Source organism: Mastomys coucha, unplaced genomic scaffold, assembly GCF_008632895.1.
Source record: "Mastomys coucha isolate ucsf_1 unplaced genomic scaffold, UCSF_Mcou_1 pScaffold17, whole genome shotgun sequence".
NCBI lineage: Eukaryota > Metazoa > Chordata > Mammalia > Rodentia > Muridae > Mastomys > Mastomys coucha.
Genome location: NW_022196899.1, coordinates 23036627 through 23047723, shown reverse-complemented (window position 1 = coordinate 23047723; position 11097 = coordinate 23036627). Strand labels below are relative to the sequence as shown.

The 11097-nt window shown below is 44.1% G+C and overlaps 1 pseudogene; it reads left to right on the top strand.

Moving 5' to 3' along the window:
* Positions 1-264: 264 nt before the first annotated feature.
* LOC116094888 lies at positions 265-978 on the top strand (annotated as a pseudogene).
* Positions 979-11097: the final 10119 nt, after the last annotated feature.

Below are 11097 nucleotides of genomic sequence, written 5' to 3'. Positions count from 1 at the left end.
TGCAGTCTTCAGACACTCTAGAAGAGGGCATCCAATCCCGTTACAGATGGTTGTGGGCCATCCTGTGGTTGCTGGGAATTGAACTCAGGACCTCTGGAAGAGCAGCCGGTGCTCTTAACCACTGAGCCATCTCTCCAGACCAAGGTTAATGCATTTAAGACCTTCCCAGGACTACGGACTTTGATGGATTGTGTCTTTGTTTTTATTTTTGGCAGATGGTGCTGTCTACATGCTGAGTTTTACAACCTGGATGGCATTGGTAGCATGGAGTCGGTTGTGCTAAGGTTGAGGGAGCCTACTAAGTTATGAGGCCCTACTAAGTTACATCCTCCCCTCCCCCCATTGTTCTTAGTGAAGGACTCAGATCATGGACTCATCCTGTTTTTGGTTTAAGATGTGGGACCTCACTATTAATTTAATGAGAATGAGAATTAAAGATGGCGGACTTAGGCGGGAGAGGAGAAGCCTGAGAAGCCGCAGTGAGCCGGAGCAGCAGGAGGATTCGAAGAAGAAGCAGGAAAACCTGTGGAAACTAAGACTGTTCCTTCCAGTCAAGGAAGGGAATGCTCCAGTCGCGGCGCTGAAAAAGCGATCAGCAGAAGATGAAGCTGCAGACCTCCCAACAAAGCCTACAAAGACGCCCAAGTCTGGATCTGCCATAAGCAGTCAGAGGGCAAGGAAAGCACCCGCCATCTCCATTAGACTCGGAGCAAGTAAGCCTAGGGAAACAGTTCCGACTCTTGCTCCAAAAACTCTTTCAGTAGCAGCAGCTTTCAATGAAGATGAAGATAGTGAGCCAGAAAAAAAAAAATGCCTCCAGGAGCCAAGATGAGGATGAAGAACATTGGAAGGGACACATCAACATCAGCCGGACCAAACTCCTTTAATAAAGGAAAGCATGGCTTTTCCGATAACTAAAAGCTGTGGGAGCGAAATATAAAATCTTATCTTGGGAACGTCCACGACCAAGACAATTAAGTGAAGTGTTCTGAGATTGGGATGTGGGTGAAAGCAGTTAGAAGGAGCAGTCTTGCCGGGCAGTGGAGGTGCATGCCTTTAATCCCAGCACTTGGGAGGCAGAGACAGGTGGATTTCTGAGTTTGAGGCCAGCCTGGTCTACAGAGTGAGTGAGTTCCAGGACAGCTAGAGCTATACAGAGAAACCCTGTCTCGAAAAACCAAAAAAAACAAAACAAAACAAAACAAAACAACAACAACAACAACAACAAAAATGGTGTAAGACTAGCTTTGGATCCGTTTTTCTTTCTTCTTGTTTCTTTTTCTTTTTTTTTAAGATTGAGTGGTAGGTACACTAATAAACAAGCGTTTGCAACTAGGGATAATTTATGTTTTTTATACAGATTTCAAGACATTTGTTAATTTTGTAGTTTCACATGATTAGTTTCCAAGGGTTACAGATAATAAGGAAATCAGAAGAGGTACCTTTCTAAGAACTGCATATTTTTTTAGACACAACTATTAGCACTTTAAGAGGGAAGCCAAAAGTTATCATCTACTTCAAACTGAAAGCCATTCCTCTCCCGACTTCTCCCTCATTACCTGACTGTCTGGCTCCTCTCTCGTTACCTGACTGACTGGCTCCCTGGAACAACAGCCTTCCCGAGAGGGAGACTGGATTGAGAAGACAGTGCTACTGGACTACGGACTGAGAGTACATTTAGATAAGGTCAAAATAAACCTTTTCCTACGGGCATTTCATTTTGTTTTGGGTCATTATATGCTAGTACTGCTTCGCTATCAATGGGTACCGACGCTTTTGCTCAGTAAAAAAAAATCTTTCGTTAAAAGTTCTTATAGAAGTATTGAGTATAACTAGCCCACTTTAATGGAGCTTGTCTCTGCTCAGGATCTTCAGAGGACACCATTTGCTACCAAAGTCAGTCAGTATTTTGAATGTGCTTCTCTTGCTTCCCAGCCTAGTTCCTATAAGCATTTCCACCAGAACTTGAGGCCGAACATAAGGAAGCCGGTTCTTTTAAAGTACAAACACCACCAAAAATATCAGTGTGCATACTGCTCTATGAATTGGGCTGGCTTTTATTTTTTAAAAGGTTTAAATACCAAAAAAAAGGAGAAAGGGTATAACATTGTATGAAGACAGATGAGGCAACGCCCCTTCTGTGAGCTTTGAAGCATTTAGTTACTAACTTACTAGATCCAGTGCAAACTGAAGTCACAATATTCCTTATTTGTACAATCCCATCGCTTACTTTGAGTAGCGATCACTGACCCGTGCTTTCTCAAGCACATTCAGTGACTGCGATAGGACAGAAATGCTGCTTCAGACATATTCACTGGGAGCCTCTCATGGCATATGCTCTTAGAATTCTGTATGGAGGGTGTTTGTGTTGAATTTTTGTATTGTATATGAGCTTTCTAAATGTGACAGATAAGTGCATCTTTAGTAGTCACAGACAAAGGAAATGATAAAATGTCCTTGAAAATTACAGTGTTAAATTTGGAGGCGGCGTCAGTGTCTCCTGGGTAGTGACTGTTCACTGGGCGACTTTTAATGTAATGACTTCCAAGAAGCAGCCTGCAGGTGTTCCTAACGCTTAGTTCACTACATGTTAGTTTACTTAATAAGCCCCAAGTTAAATGATGGAAATGTAAATAGCACTATTAGTTCATACATGATTTAAGTATGAACATGATCAAGATACATAAATTTAACTTTTATGTCCGCAAACTGTCCATTTGTCCATTTTACGGTTTTGTTGAAATAACACCTCTCCTACATATTCTTTACCTGACCTGAATAACAAATTAACCTGAGGTCAAGATGGAGAGAGACAACTGAGCTGAATGTCTTTACTAAAATTACAATAAATTTTGTCAAACTTGAAAAAAAAAAAAGGCCCAGTCAGCACTGATAGCCAATGAGGAACAAGAGAACAGAGATGGGTAACCAATTCTTTTCCCAACGATGACAAGAGTTTTTCTGATAACTTTCAATCAATTAGCACAGAAACAACACATGTATCCCAAAGCCAGACAAATCTCATGAGAAGTCTAAGGATCTCCAATTATGTAGGATAATTTCTACAACGGAATCTAACTGTCATTTTAATCCTCTAAACCCTGATCAGCCTCAGAAGAGGCACCTTCAGTCAAACCATTGGTACAAGCCCACCAGGCAGTCTCAGGACTTTGGCCATATCGCTGTGATTCAGGGGTGTAACCCCGTCACGCAGATTATTGGTCATTTGAATAAGTGGGAGTGCCTAGGTTAAGAGCTTAGTATCCCCTTGTAAGTCCTCCAGTGTTCATTTGGGCTGCCCAGTCAGAGTGAGCTTTATCAGTCAGCATGCTGACAGTTGGATCAGTTCCTATCCCTATGTGGTCGGAGGGCCACGGTCTAAGTATAAACAGCAATCCTAGCCAATTTCTGCCTGGGAATGATTGACTAAGTGGTGGACCTTGTCAAGAGCTGAAAAGAAGGTTGAGGAATCCCTCTGCTTCCTTCCTGGACGGTGGGAGGTGGGACACTGGCCGTGGGTGTGTCACATGCTCTGCAAAGGAGAAGTTGTTCAGGACTTTGGCACAAGGTATAAGATTTCTAGTTAGGACTCAAAAGTCTGGTGACCTGTAAGGGCAGGATTTATTTTGTCTTGTTTTGCTTTGCTTTGCTTTGTTTTGTTTGGGGGTAGTAAACCTATCCCCAGGGTCCACTCTTGTGGCTTAGATCCAACTCCCAGGTTTTTCCATTTCCCAAAGGCCATAATCTCTCTTCCAGACTTTTAATTTTATCAATGTTGAGTTACATTTTTTAAGTGTGCATTTCTTGGGTGGGGGCATTCTTTCTATATATATGTGTTGTTTTCAGGGAGCCTCTGTTTCACAAACCCAGTTTCTGCCATGGAAACTCCCTTGTTCTTGGCCACTAGGGCATGCATAGAATTGTAGACTCTGTACTCCTACCTCAGAAGATAAACTCCCATACCCTCTTTCTCCAATGCAATCAGACACTTAAAGTGAGCATCTGAGAGCACAGGCCAGGAAGGAGTATAGGATCTTGGTTCCCGTCACATTAGCTACCACCTCCCCTATAGATATAGGGGAGTTCTTCCTCAGCTCTCAGGTCCAGGCCTGAGGGCAGTGGGGGTTGGACCATGACCCTGTGTTCACAACAAACACAAGACTCAGAAGGAGGTAGAGGTCAAGGAGTGGAAGGGCCCAAGGTTCATGAAACCTTAATATTTATGGGGCCGTAGTCTGGGAGACAGTCCATTTGGCAGCAGATTCTGCGTCTTCTGCTTTGTTGACCTGCTGTGGTGGATCTGTGGTGTAATGCCAGCTATCTTCACCGCCATAAGAGTGGAGAGAATCAACCTGTAGGGTCTTTTCCAAATCTGTTCCAGTGTCCTTTTGGCTACTCATTTGACCAAGACAGTATCACTGAGCTCGAACAAGGAGAAACTTGCCCTGGGCTAAGATATCAGCTGGTCCTCTGGGCTAGTCCAATGAATTAACAAGTTCAATGAATTAACTGTCCAAGAAAATTAACAGCATATACTCGGTCTGAGAAAAGATTAAAGGGCCCACTAACTTCTTTCAAAGCTAAATAGATAATGCATAGTTCCTTATATTGTATGTGTGTGGTGGAGGGAGTGATGGGACAACTTTCTGAGTAGAATAATGGGGGATTCATCCCTGGGAGGTAGTATTTTATTGCCTTGGCTCCCCTCTTTTCTCCATTAGTAAATACTGAGGGGTGGGGGGGGGGCTTAGTGATGGACTGCTTTTGGTAGGGGAGCCACTGCAACAGAGGTAGGGCAGAAAACTGATCTCTCATTAGGGTAATGATTAACCATTTATCCTGGGAATTCTATTATGCTAATAGCAATGCAGGGTGACTTGAGTAGCCACTGACTATCAGAGAAAGAAAAAGCATTGACAGGATATCAGGTTCTTTTCCTTAGCTTGCAGGACTCTATCTCTGCCATTTCTAATCCCAATAGAGAGTTCATCAACCTCAATTAGAATTCCAGGTGCTCATCCCACTGGGGTGTGGAGCTACCCCAGTGCTCCCTGGGGGCTGATACAGTATCCTCACAAGAGTAGGGGAGGAGTTAAAAAGAAGCAGCTATGCGGGCATTGTTCCATCATACCTAGGGCTGCATTAATGGCGCCTTAAACCTCAATTGCCTCAGAGGAGAGAGCTCACAGGGAAGAGGGGTTTTTATCACCTTTTGAAAGATCAAAGAAAGGTTGTAGGGTACCGGTAGGGAGGGAAAGCCACTGACAAAGCCAAGTAAGGTTTCCCAAAAAGCTTTGGAGGGAGGTGAGAGATAAAGTTTGAGGAAATGAAAGAGTGGGTTTAAAAGAGTGTATGGAAGTGAGGGAGATTTCTCTTCCCAAGAATGTGATGTGTGGAAAAAGCTGTATTTTGTGAGGAGCTATTTTTAAATCCTAGGGAAGATACGGAAAGTATTAATTAATCCTTAAGTTGCAAGGGGAAGCTGAAAGAGTCTCCCCACCCCAAGATATTTGTCATATAATAATAAATGTGGAGACTTTTGTCTAAGTAGGGCCACAATGCTGTGACAATGGACTTCTGGCAGATGGTGGGACTTTTTGCCATCCCTTAGGGGAGGAGTGTTCACTCATATCATAAGGCCAGCTCAGAGATGCTAGTGGAAGGTATTGGAAGTGAAAAGTGATGGCAATCCCTCAGATGGAGAGAAAAAGCAATCTTTGATGTCAGTTGCTAAGAGAGGGATGTTGGTGGGAATGGCAGAGATGAAGGCTAGCCCCCTTTGGAGGGGACCTCTAAACCCACATGATTTTATTAATTGCACTTGTAGCTCTCCTTTCAGTGAACACAGGGGTGTTCCATGTGCTATAGGAAGGGCAGATATGGCGAAGCTGGAGCTGTTCTTTTACTAACTGTGTGAGCATTTCAAATTTCTCCCTTGATAGGGGCCACTATTCAACCCAGATGGGCTCATTGGAGAGCTAGTCGAGGCAGGGAGTACTTAGAATTTCAGATAACCTGGGGAAGGATTTTTTAAAGTTTTTGCGAGTTTAATTATTACTCTGGGTATAATTAGTCACCCTACTGTAATTTGGCTGACTAGTGAGAGTAACTTTCAGAGTGAAAGGCCCCGTAGGGAGACCCCCACTCAAGTCTTGGGAGGACACGCACCCAAGGAATCACGAGAGACCATCTTGATGTAAAACACATGAGGCAGTTTAATTTCTCGGAGTGCTCCTGACCGACACCACACCTATCTCACGCAGGAGATAGTGGAATCGACCACGAAGCTCAGGGGTTAGGGGTTTATATAGGAAAAAGGTCTGGGGGAACAAAGGAATCAGTGTGGCTATACATGATTGGCTAGTTCAAATATTAACTATATTACGTGTAGAACAGAGTGGAAAATTCCTTAGGTTGGTGTTAATCTGAGTCAACAGAGCATCTGACCTTAAACCATATCTAAGAGGACCCACTACCCAGTGTCTGCCCAGACATGTCCTTGCATGCTTTCTCTTCTATATCTTTTTGGCCTGTTAGTTCCCAGAATGTCTTAACAGCTTGCTTATTTTTGCCCAGGCTTATTTGGACATATTCAACCTTGGTCCACTGTGTTTTTCTGTAATTTTCTCATTAGCCAGCACAAGTCTCAAATTTAACTCTTTCAAGAGCCTCCAAGCTATCTCTTCCTAAAAGGTTGGTGGTGATGCTGGCCAGAAGAGGGCATATCACGCCTGTAGACCCATCGGGGTCCTTTCATTTGTAGCTTGTTTGGTGGTAAAGTCATAAGAGCATCCACCTAGGTCTAGAATCTGAGGTCCAGACTTGTTCCGGTGAGAACTGAGTAAACAGAAATATCACAGAAAAACACCTGGAGGCCAGGAATTTCCATTGAGCTTAATTAAGGTCAGGAAGTTTCAAAATAATTCACTGAGTAACATCTAGTCCCAGGAGATGCCCCAACCACAGGGAGTAAAGGTTCCAGGAGATGTCCCTACCGCAGTAGGGGCGGATCTCTCACCACCCCTTCTTCCTGCCAAAGATATCTCCTGACCAGGGGCTGCCAATGGACACAAAGAACAATGGGCTCCACCAATGAGAGATAACCAACTCATATTGTTGCCTAAAACCTATATTCTGAAAAGGTATAGAGTATGTGCTTTTGTTCTTGGGGGCCACCGCCTCTCCTTCGAGTCTGGGATGACCCAATGCACTGGAACAATAAAATCCTCTTGCTTTTTGCATCGATCCAGGCTCCACGCGGTTCACTCAGGGGGTCCCTGGTAAGCTAAGGCTTGACAGAGTCTTACATTCCCAATCTTGTGGGATCTCTTCTTGTCTTAAAATTGTTTTATCTGCTCCAGTATCAATGAGCCATTTAAATGATTTGTCACATATTTTTAAGGTTATCTTTAGGTAGGAGCCTAGGTACTAGAAATCCTCTAAAGCCTCTATTAGAGCAGTTTCCTGTCTTATTGCTGGGGCTGAGGGTTGTCCCATGTTAAGCTTAAAGGCTCCAGTGGCTTGACTTCCTTGTCATAATAGGAGCAACACTCTGTCCCCCTGTGGCATGGAGGAGAGAGTGTCTTGGGGGTGCTAGAGGGGGGCCCTTAAGGCACTTACCTTCCTGGTGTCTCTTTGTTCCACATTTAAAGCAAATCTCTTCTGTTTTATTGCTGCAGCAAAGGCCTGGGCAATGGACTCCGTCTGAAGGATGATGTCTCAATACCCTGAGTGGCCACAATTAGCTATTGTAGTGTTCATCATTGAGGCCTTGACAGGCAAGCTTGCACTAAGTAGTCAATACCCTCCTAAATCATGTTTAAAGAAGGAGGTCTTTGGCTGCAGGGTCAGAAATTTTTCTTTATAAACTTAGTTCAATTCTAAGAATAAAGTCAGAGAAAGTCTTTCAGTTTTTGGTAGAGTTGGAAAACAAGGATGAGGCAGGATATTGTGAGCTGGGGGTGGGGGGTGATTCTGTCTCAGGCTTGAGGCACAGCAGAGGCATCCTGCTGCCTGGGCTGCCTGCCGGGCTCCTGTGGAGAAAGCTCCCAGGGCTGAAAAGCTTACCGTAGCTCCTTGTAGTATCAACTCCTTGTCTCTGATTTCACCTGACCTGCAGGAGACATTTGTCTCTGGAGAGAGCCTCCCAGAGTCAGAAAAGCAGGCTGGCTAGAGAGACACAGAAGATATCTCACCGATCCTGGGACAGGTTTAAAAATGGAGATTTGGCTTTGGAGGAGAAATTTAGTCCAAGGGACATGGTCCTCCTTCACAGCCTACCTGAGCTTGTTTAAGTCTCAAGCCTGGTAAGGATACCAATTTAGGGGCTTAGCCTGGGTGGGGTGGACATTAACAGGAAATGCCTGGATCTCTGAACCCACAGTGGAGTTCTAGAGGTCAACAAGCTGCTGGATAGTAGAAAGAGAGGTAGAGGGAGGACTATCCTGTGATGTAATGCCTCCTCCTCCTGCTCTTCCTCTTCTTCATCCCACTTTTACTTTCTCTTCATTTATGTGTATGTGTGTGTGTGTGTGTGTACACCTGCATGTTCTTGAATGTGTGTGCATGCATGTGTGTCTGTATATGTTTCTGTGTATGTGTGTACATGCATGTGTGTCTGTACTCAGTCGGACCTCCTGCATATGTGTGTGTGTGTGTGTGCAGTCAGAGGCCTGAGTTCAGTATAAGGGACCCTTCCTTGGGTGCTATCTACTCTATGCTTTGAAACAGGGTGTCTCGCTGACCTGAAACCCACACAGCAAGCTAGACTGGCTAGCTGGAGAGCACCAAGAATCTACTCTTCCTGGGCTGGCATTTCAAGTGTGTGCCACTCTACCCAGCTTTTTAAGCATGCATTCTGGGACTCGGGCTCAGGTCCTCATGTTCACACTGCAAGCGCTTTGCTGACTGGGACAACATGATTATCTGTCTCTCGATCTGGCTTATTTCATTTAACACGATCGCCTCCATTTCCACCATTCCCCACACACCACCAAATAAAAAGCTAAAAATAGCTGGATATTGGTGGTGAATGCCTCTAACCTCAGCACTCGGGAGACAGAGGCAGGAGGATTTCTGTGAGTTTGAGACCAGCCTGGTCTACAAAGTAAGTTCCAGGACAGCCAGGGCTGTGACACAGAGAAATCCTGTCTCAAAAAACAGAACAAAACAAACAAAAATGTTAAAGATAATTGATGTGTGTGCTTTTCCTTATCTTAAGCTCCCTAACTTTGTTTCAGTCTGAACTGAAATCTGTTCAGGGTAGTAAAGGATAGAGCTTTCCCTGGGCTCAGGTACGTAGGCAGGAAAGGCTATTTATTGGCAGCAAGCTGGGCTGGGGTTGCTTCTCTGCCACCTAGAGAGCAGGATGTCTTGACACTCTCTCAGGATACTCCCATGATAGTTCACATTTCCTGACAACATCTTTGTCTTCCTCACACTTCACTGACACTTTGGTGTCTCTTCTTCACCAAAGCTGTCAGGATGTCGTAGCTGATACCATCTGTAACCTCATGTTTTTCCACCAGTCCTCTTTGTTCCCAGAAATGACAACTCTGAGACTGAATATTATGAACAAAATGCCTAGGCTATAAGGATGGCCTTTTCCCCAAATAGTTCATAACTTAATATACTGTATACTCTATTCTAGGAATGTCACGTGGTTGGTTACCCAGTCCTCAGTTTCTTGAGTCTACCTGCATCAGCATTCCTAGGTGAATTCCTGACTTTACTCTTGTGAAAATTTAACATATTCACAAAATAGTATAAAGAACTTGCATGTACCCACAACCCAGCGCTAACCACCATCTGTGAATGAATGACCCATTCGGCTTCATACAGAAGCCACTGATGGCAGATGGAGGACTTCTAGGCTCGGCGTTTGAACATAAAATTTCCCCCATAGGCTTGTGTGTTGGAACACTTAGTCACTGATTGGTACAATTTTATGAGATAGCAGAAACTTTACGAAATGGGAGCACACCTTTGAAGATTATATGTTGTCCTTGGCCCCTTCCTCTGTCTCCCTCTTTCTGCTTCCTAGCCACCATGAGGTAAGTGTCTTTGCTCTTTCAAATCATCTTGCGCTGAGATATTCTGCCTCACCATAGGTCTACAGTGATGGAGCAAGCAGACCATTGTAAGAATGTGAAGCTAGAATCCAGCTAGCTTCTGCTCGGGCCACAGTATCTGCAGTAACCTCCTCCTCCCCTTTCACAGGTACCACAGCACCCTAGTGAGACCCTGTCTGTGAGCCAACTGCCAAGATATGTCACCTGGGAAGTAAGTTACATCCCATCCATTCCCCATCAGCTTCCCTGCCCGGGAATCCAGGGTGGAGAGCTGCCGTTGCAACCTTGCTGCCCTTTCTAAGAGCCTCGACTTTACTCTAAATAGGAAGCTACTGGAAGGTTTTGAAAGGAGAGGGGGGTCACCCTATTTAGGAGTTCATGGCTACTCCAGAAGCTATATTGCAAAGGGGTTGAAGGTAGGGGAGAGGGGACAAATACAGAAGCCATCCGGAGGGTTTTTCATAATCCAATCCAGGCATAGGCAGAAGCTTTGACACGTCTATCCCAGCATAGAGAGCTATACCACAGGAGAGGGGTCAGATCAGACAAACCGGCAGAAGTGTAGGGACAAAGATTCAAGGTAAATTTGGTTTTGTTTTCAGGTTTATTTATGAGTGTTGTGCTCACATGTGTGTCTATGTACCACATACATGCCTGGTGCCATGGAGGTCAGAAGAGGATGTTTGATCCCATGAAATTAGAATTATGAATGGTTGTTAGCTTCTATAGGGGTGCTGGGAATTGAACCTGGGTCCTCTGGAAGAGCAACCAGTGTTCTTAACCTATGGACCATCTCTCTAGTTCCCCAGGAAAAAGGTTTATATTCAAGACAAGCTAGGCATAACTAAAATTCCAGAGGCTAAGTAAATTGTAGTTCATCCACTTTTTAATTGTTTACTTACCTTCTTAACTGATTAAAGACACATTTTTTTTACTTTTTTTTTATTGATTTAATTTTTATTGCATTATGATGAGAAGATACATAATTTCAATTTATCTGAATTTGTTAACATTTAAAAACATACTT